The sequence below is a fragment of the Rosa chinensis genome, chromosome 4 (genome assembly GCF_002994745.2).
Source record: "Rosa chinensis cultivar Old Blush chromosome 4, RchiOBHm-V2, whole genome shotgun sequence".
In the NCBI taxonomy this organism is placed as follows: domain Eukaryota; kingdom Viridiplantae; phylum Streptophyta; class Magnoliopsida; order Rosales; family Rosaceae; genus Rosa; species Rosa chinensis.
This window is the reverse complement of record NC_037091.1, coordinates 22,497,210-22,514,130: the sequence shown is the minus strand read 5'-3', so window position 1 is coordinate 22,514,130 and position 16,921 is coordinate 22,497,210. Positions and strand designations below refer to the sequence as shown.

Below are 16,921 nucleotides of genomic sequence, written 5' to 3'. Positions count from 1 at the left end.
GCACCTGCAGGGCAGGTGGCACCCGTGAGGTGTTTCAATTGTAATGAGATGGGCCATACTTCTAGGTTTTGCACGAAACCGAAGAACATTGTATGCTTTAGATGTGGCCAGGCAGGGCATTACTCCAGGGATTGCACCCAAGCACAAGGTAGGGGACAAGGGAATCAACAGAGGCAACTACCTCAGGGAAATGCGAGGGTGCTTGCTGTTGGTCAGCAGGGTGCTAGGGAAGGAGGTACCTTATCTATTTCTACTTGGGTTGTTAGATTGATGTGTGATAATTGTGTACTTCTTTCTGTGTGTTGTGTTGGGTTTTGCCTGTTGTCTATAGTTAGACTTTTGAGTATGGCATGTAGCATGGTGTGATGCATCCTTCATTGTTGTGGTAGTAGGGGATCTATACCACTTTGGTTGTGATTACAATGACAGGTGATGATATATGTGGGGGTCAGGCAGTGCCGGACCTTAGCTTGATTTTGTGTTCCCAGGTTGGGTAGACACTTATTAGGTTGTGAAACAAAGGCACGATTTGAGTTGAAATGAAGGTTTCATTTTCAATTCTTGTAATGTAAGGTTTACATTAACGATAATGTGATACAGATACTACCGTGATGACAGGATTTTGGACTCTTGTGTGGTCTGTAATGTGGTGCTACAGCCACAGAGGCTTTGTTAGATAGTGTACAAGGATGAGATCCATGAAATGTTTGGGTTACCACCAAGTGGTGTGGTAAAGATTCCTAATGTCGTGATACTAGGTAGGGTACCTGTATCCATTAATGAGCTAGGTATGTTGTAATGTGAGACAAGAACAGGTTGTTGCGAGATGAGATTTGGATTTGAGCTTGGTTTATGCGTACTTGTGGGTGTGGTACGTGTAAATTTCGGGACGAAATTTCTTTAAGGGGGGTAGAATGTGATGCCCCAGAAATTCGTATTTATTTTCCGAGGATTTTCCGGAATTTAAATTATGGGTATCGGACGGTTTCGTGGCTCGTGGACGGAGCGGAAGTGTTTCAGACGAATTATTTATTCGTAAGCTTGTGTAATATATAACTCTTTGGAGCGAGTGTATATTAACTTTGGGGGTTCAGGGCATCAATATGTGTGTAAGTTAAGGGAAAAAGATTTCAGGTATTTTGTATTGATGACTGGACGTTCACGCATATATAATTATGGGGTTATATATATCGATTTTCATGTGTGTAAAATCAGGGGCGTGACAGTTTGGTATCAGAGCGTAAGGTGCATATTTGGTGACAATCAATACTCCTCGAGTGATGGCCCGTCTGCAGCGGATCCCCATCTGATGCTCTTCGGTATTGATATAGTCATTGGGTATGCAATGAGTGTTGGAATGTGAGTCTTCAGGGTAGTGTGGGCTCAGTGAATAAGTTGTAGGAGCTTAAGGTAGTTTCTAGGAGTTATAGTCTTTTGAGGAATGGGGACCTTTAGATTTAACTCGAGATTTACGTAGGGGATAGAATTGTATCTTCTGACGTAGTAAGGTGGTTGATTTAGTCATGTTGTTGACTTATACTTGTAGTTGGAAGTTGTACAAGTATTAATCACAGGTTGTTATGCTTCTTAGGTGATGGATTCACAAGGAGGCCGAGCTAGGGGTCGAGGTAGACCCAGAGGCAGGGGTAGAGCCCGAGGTAGGGGCAGGATTCCTCCTCCTGTTGAGGAGATATTCGAGGATGAGGTCGATGCATCGAATGTTGAGCTTCCTGTTCCACCTGTTGTGGAGGTTGCGAATGTTGTGGATCCCACTCGTTTGTCGAAGTTGGCAAAGGAGATTTCGAGGTTGGGAGGAGTTCCATTCCAGGGAGGTACGGATCACATGTTGGCGGATCAATGGATTGAGAACATGAAGACCTACTTCGAGATGGTCGTCTGCGACGATATTGAGAAGAGGAAGATTTCCACATTTATGCTCCAAGGAGATGCACGGGTGTGGTGGAATGGCACACAGAGGGTGATGGACGTGTCCACCTTGACTTGGAATGAATTTGTGGAACTGTTCAGGAAGAAGTACTTTCCGCCTTCTGTGAGGGAGTATGAAGCTGAGTTTTCAAGGTTGTACCGCTTTGTGAGGCAGATGGATGCTGAGAGCTTAGCTATGAAGTTTCAGTGGGGACTGAATGCTTCGATCAGGCGCGATGTCGCTGTTCTGGAACTGAAGACGGTGGAGCTCATTTTCGTTAAGGCTATGACCATTGAGCAGGAGAACCTGATCTTCCAGGAGCAGGAGTCGGCTGAGAAGGACTCCCGAAGGAAGGGAAAGGCAATTGCTGAGTGCGATGGAGGGACTGATAATCTGGGAGGGTCCTGGAAGAGGCGGAGGACTCATTTCCAAGCGCCGGCTAGGGAGGCAGCTGCACCTGTAGGGGCTGCACCTGCAGGGCAGGTGGCACCCGTGAGGTGTTTCAATTGTAATGAGATGGGCCATACTTCTAGGTTTTGCACGAAACCGAAGAACATTGTATGCTTTAGATGTGGCCAGGCAGGGCATTACTCCAGGGATTGCACCCAAGCACAAGGTAGGGGACAAGGGAATCAACAGAGGCAACTACCTCAGGGAAATGCGAGGGTGCTTGCTGTTGGTCAGCAGGGTGCTAGGGAAGGAGGTACCTTATCTATTTCTACTTGGGTTGTTAGATTGATGTGTGATAATTGTGTACTTCTTTCTGTGTGTTGTGTTGGGTTTTGCCTGTTGTCTATAGTTAGACTTTTGAGTATGGCATGTAGCATGGTGTGATGCATCCTTCATTGTTGTGGTAGTAGGGGATCTATACCACTTTGGTTGTGATTACAATGACAGGTGATGATATATGTGGGGGTCAGGCGGTGCCGGACCTTAGCTTGATTTTGTGTTCCCAGGTTGGGTAGACACTTATTAGGTTGTGAAACAAAGGCACGATTTGAGTTGAAATGAAGGTTTCATTTTCAATTCTTGTAATGTAAGGTTTACATTAACGATAATGTGATACAGATACTACCGTGATGACAGGATTTTGGACTCTTGTGTGGTCTGTAATGTGGTGCTACAGCCACAGAGGCTTTGTTAGATAGTGTACAAGGATGAGATCCATGAAATGTTTGGGTTACCACCAAGTGGTGTGGTAAAGATTCCTAATGTCGTGATACTAGGTAGGGTACCTGTATCCATTAATGAGCTAGGTATGTTGTAATGTGAGACAAGAACAGGTTGTTGCGAGATGAGATTTGGATTTGAGCTTGGTTTATGCGTACTTGTGGGTGTGGTACGTGTAAATTTCGGGACGAAATTTCTTTAAGGGGGGTAGAATGTGATGCCCCAGAAATTCGTATTTATTTTCCGAGGATTTTCCGGAATTTAAATTATGGGTATCGGACGGTTTCGTGGCTCGTGGACGGAGCGGAAGTGTTTCAGACGAATTATTTATTCGTAAGCTTGTGTAATATATAACTCTTTGGAGCGAGTGTATATTAACTTTGGGGGTTCAGGGCATCAATATGTGTGTAAGTTAAGGGAAAAAGATTTCAGGTATTTTGTATTGATGACTGGACGTTCACGCATATATAATTATGGGGTTATATATATCGATTTTCATGTGTGTAAAATCAGGGGCGTGACAAGGTTGCTACGACAGAGTTAATTTCTTATCGCCTACGATATAATATCAAGACTATTAAGAGTTTTGATTTGATTCGAGGCCAATAACTGTGGCCTAAAATATAGTATTTCATTCCTACTTGGAAAGTGAATCTGCAGCGAGTAGCCTATATATAGAGGCTAAGATAGAACAAAAAAAAAACAACTCCTCAATCAATCGCACAGATTATCAAAGCCTCCCCGGAGCAAACCTACCTGCAACCTAGTTGCAACCCAGCGAAGCAAGGGTAACACACTCGCAACCCAACGAAGCTAAAGATATGCTTTAGCAAACCCGTGCTTTCTCCGAACTTTCCAATGATTGCTCTGCTCAACCTACAACGTTGAGTATCGATTCGGTGACGCGAAGAGATCACAACACTAGTCCTTACCAGTAAGGCAAGAAGTCCTTTTCTGGAAGGCAGATAAAAGAACCTGGTGATGAGGTTGGTGGTCTCCTCGTCCACAACGTTTGAGAAGAAGTCAGGTCAAGGAATTTCCCGACGACTGCACCCCACGGTGCTGGCACTCTCGTGCACTCAAAAGAGACAGTTTGCACCCAGACTGGTTTTGGAGCCAAACACTTTCTTAAGTACATGTGTACCTACAAGAAATCACCCTATTTTAAAGGGTCAACACTCAGAGATAGATGTCAAACCTGTAAAAAGTAAACTTCCAACCACAATAAATATCAGACAAGATCAAATTATAGTTGGCATGGCTCAAAAATGATAAAGTTAATTGCCGATACGGCTAAAATAGCCTCACAATTTAACCCTGTAAAATGTAGTTGTCAATATAAGATAAGCAGGGATCCTTCAGTCTGGGGATTGTAGGGTACACCTACACAAAAAGGTCAATTAACAAATAAAAGAATAAAATGGGGGTTTTGAAATTTGGTTCCTAAAATCTACTTAAAATAAAAAAGAAACAAATAAAACTATCTACAATGATCGACTTCTTCACACTCAATCAGAATTTTCAAACCATATCAACATGCAACGAATTGTTTCAATCTATACAACCTAAAATCGTGCCAACACTAAATATCATAAATGAATTTGAAGTACAAGTCTGAAGAGATCGAGTACCACTCTAATTCTTCTTTTTAATCTCCTAAGTTAGGAAAAGTCCATAACTTAAAATATTTCATATAAAACATTACGTTAATACTGAAGAGCATCCGTCAACATTAAATATGAATCATTAAGTGCAATTAGAATTCTGAATTCAAACATGTATGCATCCATAAGAAGTTACAAACACACAAACATGTAGCATATATATATTCTCGACCATTGTGCATAGCCTTTACCACTTTAATTTCTGCCCTAAAATGATTAGGTGAATTAGAACACAAATTTGACTTTATTAACCTGCATATTAACATCATTGTTGAACCAAAATCATATACTTAAAGATATAAAAGTATGGCACAAAATCAGATTGTAAAAATATCATAAACAAATCAAGAACATAAAAAAAAAAATTCTGAAAATTACTAACATAAACTCATTCTTAACAAAAATCCAACTCCAATAACAAAGTTCATAAACAAAATCTGAAATTCAATACTAAAGAGTATGAAAACAGAAATAAGGGCCATGGATTACACTTTTTGATCTTCAAGGAAGCTTGGAGAACATCAAGAGAACACAAGGCTTGGCCTTCAAGAACACGAACAGCCTTGGAGAAGTCCTAAAGCTCTTCACGGCAAGAGGTTTTTTCTGAATTTTGGAGAGGGTTTTGGAGAGAAGAGAGCTAGGCTAATGAACTAAATTTTGTGTGAAGAAGTGATGCTCTTGTTGTCAAGAATTGTTGCTATTTATAGTGGAATTCTCCTCTCTTGTGATGCAATCATGGCCAATCATCTAAAGGTGATTTCTCCTCCAAATTTTCTTGATTTTCTCATGACAAAGTCTTGATTTTTCTGATCTCTTTTCCCCTTAATGACTCATTGTATATTCCTTAAATAGTGACCAGATACATCCCTTATTCCTCTCCTTTGAATTGCACTGATATCTTCTTCCAATTGTGCACATAATGAACTCCTACAATCAAGAAAAATTAGAATTTAATTAGTGTTATAATCAATAGTAAATAAGATAATTAGGAATAAATATTGACTATAAACACTCCATTTTATCTCCTTGAATTCTTCCTGATTTATGCAAGTTTTCTTTTCTTTTAAGTTTTCCTTAATTTCATCAGTCAAGAGTTCTTAATGTGATAGACTCTCTTTAAAATAAGAAAATCAGAAATAGGAAAGTCAAAAGGAAGAAAGTTTCCCTAAAGCAAAATAGGAAATATTTCCTAAAATGAAGGAGGAAAGTATCTAAAATGACTTGTCCTTAATTTATGCTCATTTCTGCTCTTTTTCTCCTATTTTCTCCATTTCCTTCCTTGAAGTACCTAAAAACAGAAACTATGTTATAATTAGTAATTTTAAGAGAATAACTTAGCCAAATGAGGAAAAATACATATTAAAAATGTCTCACTTTGTGCTCTTATCAATTGCCAAAAACAAAAAAACAAAAACAAAAAATGCTAAAGCTACTATAAACTTTGACATCAGCAGTAATACATAATATCAACAGTTCCTTACCTGCATTTCACGGTGGCCACAATTTAACCATGAAACTCCCTCGATAAGATTTGTTTCCTTCTCCAATTGACCACATGTAACCCAAAAAAAATCAACAAATTAGTGAGCACCCTTTCACGTCTATCATCCAAATCAAAAAAGCTATCATTCAGAGGCAAATATGTCTGCAGACATCTATATACATAACATGTTTCATAAGAAAACTAACCCAAAAAAAAAAAAAAAAACAATTGCAAAACACATGCAAAATGCATAGTGCAGGATGAAGAATTGTTTTCACTAAATTAATCTCATTTATCTACAAATCCTGAGTGCACAACCATCTGATAATAGTAGTATTTAATGGAGTAACTAAAGAAATATAACTACAAAACATTCCTTTACCTGTAATTTTGGAGGAGTGAAAGGTGTCAATTCACCAAATTATATCAAAAGAAAAACCTCATTACTTGAGAGCTGCCATGCGTCTAGGTCCAGCCATCACACCCCTACGAAACCAAGTTCGTAACCAAATCAGAGCCATATGTCTACCCTCCTAATAATATGAAAGGTAATAATTGCACTTGTATCTTGTTGAGAGTACCTTATACATATTCAACACAATGCTCTCTCACTAATTGTTCATGCCGCCATATGTTGCTCGCTAAATATGTTGGATCATTTACCAGCACCAGAAAAGCCACAAAAAAAAAAAAACTACACTATTCACATGACGAATCAGACTTATTTAGGCCAGATCACACAAGTTTTGTGAAATACTCTTATAAGAACAAATAAAAACCAAAAGAACCACATAAGCCAATCCCTAATTTCTTTCTCCGTCTTTGGCTTCTGCAGGTTGACTTTGATTTCCCAAACATGTACAAATACTATCTAAATTTCTAAACATACTAAATGTGAAAGCAACTAACTGATATAACTATTTAATCATTACCGGTAAAAAATGGAACAAATAGAAAACTATGAAGGACTTGTAGGAAATTGGCCCATTTTAACATTGATACTTCATGACTACAGAATGCTTTGACTACATGATCAAGGCAAGTGAGATTAACAAAACCATTGGCACAAGAATTGAAAAAAGAAAGCAAATAGCAAAAGAAAAGGCAACTAATAACTTCCAAACCCATTTTGTAAGAATTGTTTTGTTTATTCTGGTTGTTATTAAATTTGTTCAATTAAATCCAGAATATGTGTCTACCCCAAACTCTAGGTTACTTGATCTAGTGGTAATAGGTTTAGAATTAGAGATAATATCGGAGAATCTTGGAGATATCCAATCAATTGTAATATTACGTTTCCTTGTAGAACTCTGATTCTATGCCCTGTAAACCTCTATATAAAGAGGCCCCTATTATCAATGAAAGCATGTCTCAATTCTCTCCCAATTTCAATTTTCCTTAAACATGTTATCAGCACGAAACTCTAACCCTGAAACCCTAATATCATAGCTGTGAAGACCCGAAATTCTCAGTTAAATATTTTGTAATTCGATATTTGTTCAATTATATGAAATATGAATTGTGGGCGTGATTCGTATGTCATTGTATGAGAAATTTGGTTTCGAATGAGTTTATTTTCGAAATAAACGTTATTTAGGGGGGGTCACTAAAATCGACTTTTTGGGAAAACTTCCTTCACAAAAGTTGTAGAGCTCGTCGATACGAGTTCGTACATATGCAGAACGCAAGAATCGGAGTTTGTACGAAGAAGTTATCGCGTTTGGAAAAGTTTCCATTTTGGGTATATATACCTAGCTATTTTTGGAAATTTCCAAAATAGCTAGGGTTTCCATTTTTGGCAGCCACACGGTTTTTTCTCTCTCCCTCCCTCCCGAGCCCGAGCCGAAAACAGAGCAAGGAGTCTCTGGCTCCATTCTCCCTCCTTCGGCCACCAAACCACCTCCCACGGCTTCGTCCCGACCTTGCGCAGCTGCCAGTGGCAGCCTTGCGCCGTGGCACGGCTTGTAGCGGCGGTAGAAAGCTTGTTTCCATTTCTGGCCGTTTTGAGTGCGAAGTGAATATCTCGAGCTACCGGCCACCAAAACTCAATGTTCTTGGCTTTTTGAACTCACCTTGAGTTGCTGGACAATAACAAAGAAGGAAAGCACCTGAAGTGATCGATTTCACGCACGTCGAAGGCCTTGCCGTTTTCTGCAGATTTTCCGGCCAAACCGGATTGTTTTGGTAATTTTCGACCACTTCCACTCGTTTTCTGACTTCATGATAGTTATGAAAGTTTCTCAAAATGATTAAACGAATAGGAAAAGCATGTCCCCGACACCATTGGAGGTGGTCGGCAGCGGATCTGTCCCTAACTCCGGCGGCCTTTTCCGGCCATCTCCGGAGGTCCCAAGGGCAGTTTCTGCCCATTTTTATGTTCTACGTGTTCATACAATCATTTCAATATATAGCATATAAATTTTGGATATCGTATGATTTAGTTATGAATTTTACAATTTTGATCGATTTCGATTGTTCGATTTGTGATCTGTGAAGATCGGACTGTCTGTTGGACTTGTAGTTTGATATGATGATCGTAGGACTGTCCCGATGACCTTGTGTGGTCACGGGTGAAGATCCGATCGTTGGATCTTCATATAAGTGCGTTTTTGAATTGTACGCTTAGTTAATTATCGTATTTGGTTAGGTGATTGACAATGTGAGTTGGCGGACGATTGTGAACCATATTTTAAGCTGTTGAGAAGACGCAGCGGGATTGGAGGTGAGTAAATCTCACATGGTTTATTTATGAACTGAATTTCCTTATTGCACAATTAATTGCTATGCATGAAAAATGGTTTTAAGGAATGAGTTTTAAAGTATATAAAAAATGAATTCTTGGTTTTACTCCGTGTGAACTATAGTTGGTATTAGTGGTCATTCCTGAGTGGATGATTACGTATATATATATTTATGTGAATACGTGTTTATATATGGAATGGTGTGACATTGAGGTGTGTGTGTGGAATTGTGATAGCTTGTTATGATATGATATTGTTGTGCAATTGCCATGATTAATTGTGATGATGATGATTGATGAATGTTTGTGATAAGCATGTTGACCTTGTGAGTTGAATAGAAAGTAGAGAATATAGGGTTCCGAGGACCAAATGGTCTAAGGTTCTTCGGTTTAATGATAATGGGAGTGTATGTGTTCTGAGGACAAGGGAAAGTTCCAAAGTTCGACGGTTAAATGTTAACCGAAGTATCACTATGCCAAAAAAGCCTTCAGACGACAGATATAATCTGTCGTCTGATGAAGTAAAAATCTGTTGTCTAGGTGGCTGCTGTCTCTAAGCCATTCAGACGACAGATATTCTTCGTCGTTGATAATGCACTCAGACGACAGTAATCTGTCGTCTGAAGTACCTAATATTGAAGAATCAGAGTCTATCTGTCGTCTGAAACACCATACAACTACATATTAATGTTGTTGGAAATTCACTTCATCAACGGATTCAAAAAATAACTGTCGATGTAGTTAATGTAAGATGACGGAGTTTTTGTTGTTTCTGTCGTTTGATTGAACTAATATTAAGCTTAGTTGATGCTTCTGTCGTCTGATTTGAAGAACAATGACAGTTATATGTTAACTGATTTCGTATGCAACAACATAATTCTGTTGTTTGAAGTTGCTAGAAACAACATTAACCACCTACTTCTGTTGTCTGAGAGCTCTTTGAACTCTACTTTTCTGTTGTTTGAACGTGGTAGAAACAACATATCAACACCTACTTCTGTTGTCTGAGAGCTATTTGAACTCTACTTTTCTGTTGTTTGAACGTGGTAGAAACAACATATCAATCACCTTCTTCTGTTGTCTGAGACCTCTTTGAACTCTACTTTTCTGTTGTTTGAACTTGGTAGAAACAACATATCAACCACCTATTTCTGTTGTCTGAGAGCTCTTTGAACTCTACTTTTCTGTTGTTTGAACTTAGTAGAAACAACAGATGATCATTTGTTTCTGTTGTTTCTATTTTCTTGATACAACATAAATTGTGCTGTATTTTCTTGATATAACATAAACCTTCATATATCTGTTGCCTTTCAACCATTTCAACATCAGTCATTTACAATCATCATAAAATTGGACTAAAATTAGCATTGAAAATGATGGCTACCTTTCATTAATTGCATCAACATCATCCAAAATACAATCCATAGTTCCAACTCTAAACCTAGTCAATAGTTACATTATGATCGAGAGAACCAAAAAACCATCTTATCTCGATCATTTACCTAGTGCACCAAGTCAAAAACCTATAAGGTAAAGAAAGAGTAGCTAGACAGAGCAACTGCATGCATAATTTAAGTTCATCAACACTTTTCCATCAGTTGTATATAAATGCACAAAGGGGATATCTGCGAAGATAAACAGTTTCACCATTTTATCCAGAAAGCTTCTTTAAGCAGACCTGCACATAGGGGAAAAAAGTATACTAAACTGGAGAAAAAATTCAAAAAGAGAAATGGGAATGAATAATATTTTTCATGCTCAACAAACAGACGTATATCTGTTACCTATAGATAAGAGTTAAACAAGAAAGTTTAATGTAGTATACAAAACCAAAACATGAAGATGATGACAGCTGCCAAGGTACCAATTGCAATTAAACATGTATATTTAAATTAGAAAGTTGTATGAGCAGCAATACCTCTAAGAGTTGTAGAAATGATAATCATTTTACTAACTGAAACTCTAAGAACCTTGTGCTGAGAAAAAAATGAATAAAAGGATCAATTAAGACCTATACTTTAGGTGAAACTAGTAACTACCTTAAGTGAATATTCTAAACATAAAGTGCAAAATTGTAACAGTGCAGAAAAATATGCGAATGAAAGTTTGGCCTTATTCCCATGACTCACTCCCTTCTCACCTTCTATCATATACATTTGATCCCTCTGTTGCCAAGGCCGAATCCATCTCTCCACCAAGTCCTACTCTTCTTGATTCTCTCTGCAGCCCTCAACTGAACACAGTAAGTCCAAATTGACCAGCTTTAAATTAAAAACACCAAGTACCAAAGGGGAAAACATAAACTAAACCAAAGAGAGATACATGAGTATACGAATTTGAAAGGAGAAGAGTGGGTACTGACTAAGGCTGGCCTGAGTCGGTTCTACAGTTTTAAATCCAGAACCCGGAACCGGAAGTAGATCTCAGAGGCAGCAAGCTGCAAGCGTATGTACAACCTTAATACTTTCTGGCCCGAAATGAAGACACCAAGCAATTTTGTTAAGCAATATTTCCTGGCCTCAAAACAGATGCAATATGTTTTTTTCATTAACAGTTAACAAACAACAAAACTAAGCAAAACAGACACAGCAGAAGAAAACCCATTTACCAGTTCACCTCAAATGCATAGTAAGTACAGTACTTCCAGTAACCTTTCTTGATTACAACCACCAAGGTTCTGCCTTTAACAGCCCTTGCAATTAATATACCACCCGTGCTCCCAGACAATTAACACCAACGAAATTAACTCCCACTTTAGCTAAACAATGCTAAATAACATATCCTTTTCCACCGGACTCTAAACCATCACAATTTTGCTTCATGTTTAAATTCACAAGTCAACATATCATAAAATTCAAACATTGACAATAAAGTATAATCCCAAACTAGAATCGCTATTTGAGAACCAATTGGCATGAACACTTCCAACAATTAAACAAATCCATATTCAAGGTATAGGATTATACCTCTGTGAAGACTTCGCTGCTCAACTTCCACTCCAAACACAAATGCAATCTCTTTGCGGGAGACCCCTTCTTTCCTATACTACAATTGATTAATATTTGTGATTGCAGGGTTAAATTATTATGCCTATTTTAGGTGTACCAGTTTACTTAGAAAATAATCATAAATCATATATAAACCCAACACATGAGCACTTCCAGATCTGTAGTACACAGAACCAAAGTATAGCTCTTTAAAATATCAAGTCATTTGAAAGGGATTCTACTGACTTCTTTTTTTTATGTACAGTACCAAAGTATAGTCCCTTAACTAATCAACCCACTGTTTTTTTCTACGGACTTCCAGATCTTTAGTACACAGTACTGGTCCCTTAACTAATCAACCCACTCCCTTATAACTTGTACTTGTAAGTAGTAACTTCTCATGGACTAGATTTGTAATATGAATGGTTTACTTAGTTTCTTCAATCAGATAATTATCAATCATCATTTGTATTAATAGAAAGCCTAGATTTCAGTTCCTAGCGATTACCATAATTCATTCAAGAGTCAAGACAATAAGTCTTCCTTCTTGTTTGTTTAAGACCTGTTAAAGGAAAAAAAAAAAAAAAACAGAGTTTGGTATCAGTTTAGAATATGCACAAACTAAATGGTGTATTTCTTTTTGTGAAGCAGTACGAGTCTTGATATACATGTAACTGAGCGAATTACCTCAAAATTGTCCTACCTTGTGAGGTAAGACAGTTGGATATACAAGATGGTGGGAATCACTAGAGAGTAGAGACAGAAAACCCCACTGTTAAGATAGTCTAACGCACTCCATTGTTGCCATTGATGTACAGAATTACAGAATGATGGTTTCAGAAGCAAGACACCTGAAAGGTACCTACAAGTTGAATTGGATATTTATAAAGTTCAATCTCGTAGATGTATGAATTGACTCTTTAGCATACTCCACCTAATGGATGCAGAAAACTGCAGATATATAGAGACAAACGTATATTCACCCAACACTCACAACTCAATATTTTGATGTTTCCTTCAAAATGACATGCAAGTCATGAACTTGTACCTTATTGTATAAAGTTGGCCTAGATTAATTCTACCTGTTGCATTAATAAGAATATAGTTAGAAACTGTTGCTGCTTACTGTGAAGAATGAAAATGAGGTACCTAAAGCACAAACGAATTGATAAAGGCTAAAACAGTAGAGCATTTTAATCATAAGAACTCATGAAAGGACAACTGGACAGGTAGAAGACTCAAAGTTGATCATAAGAACTCATGAAAGCATTTTAATCATAAGAACCCCAAAGTTGCTTTACATTAATTTGAAGATATATCAATGCAAGTTAACCTAGCCATGCTAACATGAAAGGACAACTGGACAGGTAGAAGACTCACAAGAGTAAATAACATATGTTCCTAGAGACAGTACCAAGAAATAGGCTAAAGGTGAGAGTCCCATATCTGGATGCAACGTGTGTAGTCAATCCCAGCAGTTGCTTACATCAAGAGGATATAAAACATTATTGTCAGTTGCCAGTTAGGAAGCTATAGAACTACAGACGTAATTTCATCTCTCACCATTTCGAACCTAAATCAATACTCAATCTTCCAATCTCTTCCTCTTTTTCCTTTGATTAGTAAGTAAAATGGACCTGCATTAGAGTGAACTGCATCGGAACTCGGAAACAATATAATTCAATTGTAACATTTGTTTCCAGAAACTAGAATATGATATCTCAAGTGAAAGTTGCTCGCAACAAATAAATGATCACCTAATAGCCCTCAAATGTTCTTTTTCTCATTATACATTTGATTAAATTACGCATACCTCGTCGAGAATGAACTCAGAAACTGAAAAGCATTTAAACCAAAATGTAGACAGTAGCACTATCTTTTTTCAGAAACATATGGATTTCACTACACAGCGAGAAGATTACCAGTGCAGTCTAGTAAATCTACTGAAAATTGAGTCTGACACTAGCTTGCTGATTGAGTCTTTTGTGCCATTCTAGATGAATCAGCAAAGACAAAAGGATTAAGGATCAGAACAAATGCATATGTATTTCAATCTCTAGAAATACTCGCACTTAGCCCAAACCCATCAAATACCCATCTCAATTCTTAACTTTCCGTAAACCAATATCAAGACAGATATGAAAATATAGAGACTCAAACCCAGTTATGCAGTGCTGCTAAAACTAAAACGAAACTAAACAACAGAAAGCAAACCCATTACAGATACTATAGATAGTTAAAGCTCTGTTTTAATCAATAGCAATACACACGAACCCTCAAACACAACCCAGAAAACCCAGAACAATCGCATCAAAATTGATAAAGAAAAGCATGGGAAGAATTGAAGAACTTTCAAGTATAATAAACACATAACCATAGATCGCCCAAATTAGTGATCGAAAAACGAAAAACTCAACCATAGAACCCTAGATTCACAGTGTAAGTGAATAAAATTGTACCTTGATTTGGCCAGAGAAAAAAACCATTGAGCAAGACAAGGCCAAAGTTCTCAACTTTCTCCAAAAGGGTTTCAGAAACTTCAAGACCCTGAAACCGGTGGCCCCAATCTCCGAGAGCGGCAACCACTTCAATGTTCTTTAATTCGTAGCTCAATCGATCCACGACATCTCGATGAGGAGCAGAGAACGTCGTCGTGGTGGGAGATACGCGGCCGGCGACTCAGCGGTGGAGCAAATCCAGTGAACGGCGACTTGGCGGTGGGAAGAGACGTGGAATGAAGAGATGGCGAAAATTGAAGCACGGGGGGGGGGGGGGGGGGGGGGGGGGGGGGGGGGGGGCGCGGTCTAGGTCTATTAGAAGATAGATAAGTTTTAGTTCAGCCAAAAAGAGGTTTTTGTCCGCACAAGAAGAAATAATTTCTTCATTTACTCAGACAACAGAATTGAAAAAATTGATCTAGTATTGATTTTGATACTATTTAGACAACAAAAATACTTAAAACTGTCGTCTGAAGACGTTCAAAAAAATCAGACAACAGAAAAAACCTCTTCTGTCGTCTGAGGGGTATGGTCTGAAGCATTTTTTGGCATAGTGTATATTGTTCTGAGGGCAGGGAGGTCCAAAGTTCGAGGGTTATTAAGTTAACTTGGGAATATGTTGTTACTTAAACCTAGGCTAAGGTGACTGGTACGACGTAGTTAGAGCTCTAACGTGTTGTGTGATGGGACCAAAGTGGTGATATTTGTGGTTAGGAGATTGTGGGAATGTATTCCTTGTTGTTTTCCCGTGAGTTGGTTTGACGTTTTCTTTGTGGATGTTGAGATTGTTCGTTGTTTACTTGAGTTAAAAGAATTGTGATTTAATAAATCAATCGTTCATTTCTTATTTACTCACACGAGCTTTCAGAAAGGTTACCAGGTTTGGTGTTCTTGCAATCCCGGTACACTATTCAAACGGTGTAGCGGATAATCCTGCAGGTCAGGATAATCAGGGTGGAGAGCGTGCTGAGTAGGGCAGCGGGGTTGACGTCAGCACTTGGTCTATTTTGGTGTGTTTTATAGACTCTTTTCAGCGTAACTTTTTATTTATGGTGGTATTGTAATAATAGACTCAAGAGATAGTTGCTATGAGGTTTGTGTGATGTTGGTTTATAAAAAAAATTTTCAGGACGTTATTTGTTTTATTTGTATTCAAGTTTCAGATTTGAATTTATTATTCAAAATTCGGGGCGTGACAATAGCTTTCAAACCCTAGCAACCTTTGCCGCACACCTAGAAGCCTCACACACTAAGCCAACCCGCTCAGGCACTTGCTATTATCTCCCTGAAGCAGCAGCAATCCCCACTGTCAAAAGAAAAGAAAAGAAAAACAGAAGAAGAAGAAAGAAGATGCTCTCGGCCAAAAGTCAATGAAAAAGAAACAAAAAGTTGGGAGCGGCCCACGTATTGGATAGAAGAAGAAGAAGAGGAAGAAAAAAGGAGGAAGCCTGCCCACTTGCCGAAAAGAAAGAAAGAAAAGAAAAAAAAGAGAAAGAGAAAAGAAGGGGCGTTGCCCACTGCCCGAAAAAAAAAAAAAAGAAGAGAAAAACCGTTGCTGGAAGAAGAAAGAAGAAAAGAAAAGGGCGGGCCCAGTAGCAGAAGAAAAGAAAGAAAAGAAAAAAAAACAAGGAGAAGCCGGCCCAGAAGCCCAGAGCCCACCTCCGGCGCCACGTCAGCTTGCCACGTCATCAATGGTCAACGAATTTTCCGGCCATTTTCCTACCACTTTTCCTGAGATTTTTTCCTACCACTTTTTCCTGTCAAATTTTCCGGCCACCTATTTCGAGGTATTTTTTACTAAAAGTTCCCGTTTTTGAGTTTTTATTTAAATTTCTCTTCTTTCTCTCGGGGACTTGCAACCTCCCTTCTTCTACCCCTTTCTTCGTCATAGAGGAGACCTAATTAAGCCGAACTGTGGGACTTAGTGCTCACTCCAAGCTTGGAGCTTGTAGTGTCCTCGAAACTTAAAGTTTCTTGAGATGTTATTATCGACCACAAACACATCATTGTTTCGATCTAATCCAATTCCTCTTGGAATCGGATTTCTTGGAAGTGACTACGCTCATAAATCCCTAAATTTCTTGGAAGCAACTACGCTCAGAAATTTTATGTGTTTTCGTGGTAGCCTTTTTACGCTCCAAAAGCAACCCTAATTTCTCGTTCTCTTTCAGGATGACTAACCTGAACAAACTGGACTTCGCTCAATTGGGAACAACTGGCTTTGGATATCACAAGTGGGTTCGTGATGTTTGCCAGCATCTCAAGGCCGATGGAATCTTCGATATGACTCTATTCTCGAGCCTAGGCAGGACGTGCTAACTATTGAGCAAGCTCAAGCTTTGGAAGCAAATAGAGCAGCCTTAGAGGCAAATAAGGCAGAAGCCATCATCCTAATGAATTGTCATTTGGATGATTCACTCCAGTACGAGTATATGAATGAAGAAGACCCTAG

The 16,921-nt window shown here is 38.5% G+C and overlaps 2 long non-coding RNA genes across 2 annotated transcripts; both read right to left on the bottom strand.

Moving 5' to 3' along the window:
• Positions 1–10,529: 10,529 nt before the first annotated feature.
• On the bottom strand, positions 10,530–11,457 carry LOC112200633. The gene is made up of 3 exons (XR_002936399.2): positions 11,347–11,457; positions 11,125–11,217; positions 10,530–10,662 (listed from the first exon to the last, which is right to left on the bottom strand). It is a non-coding gene; the product is annotated as an uncharacterized LOC112200633 (long non-coding RNA).
• Positions 11,458–12,414: 957 nt separating this feature from the next.
• Positions 12,415–13,137, bottom strand: LOC121052609. The gene is made up of 3 exons (XR_005809621.1): positions 13,020–13,137; positions 12,659–12,833; positions 12,415–12,533 (listed from the first exon to the last, which is right to left on the bottom strand). It is a non-coding gene; the product is annotated as an uncharacterized LOC121052609 (long non-coding RNA).
• Between the last annotated feature and the right edge of the window lie 3,784 nt (positions 13,138–16,921).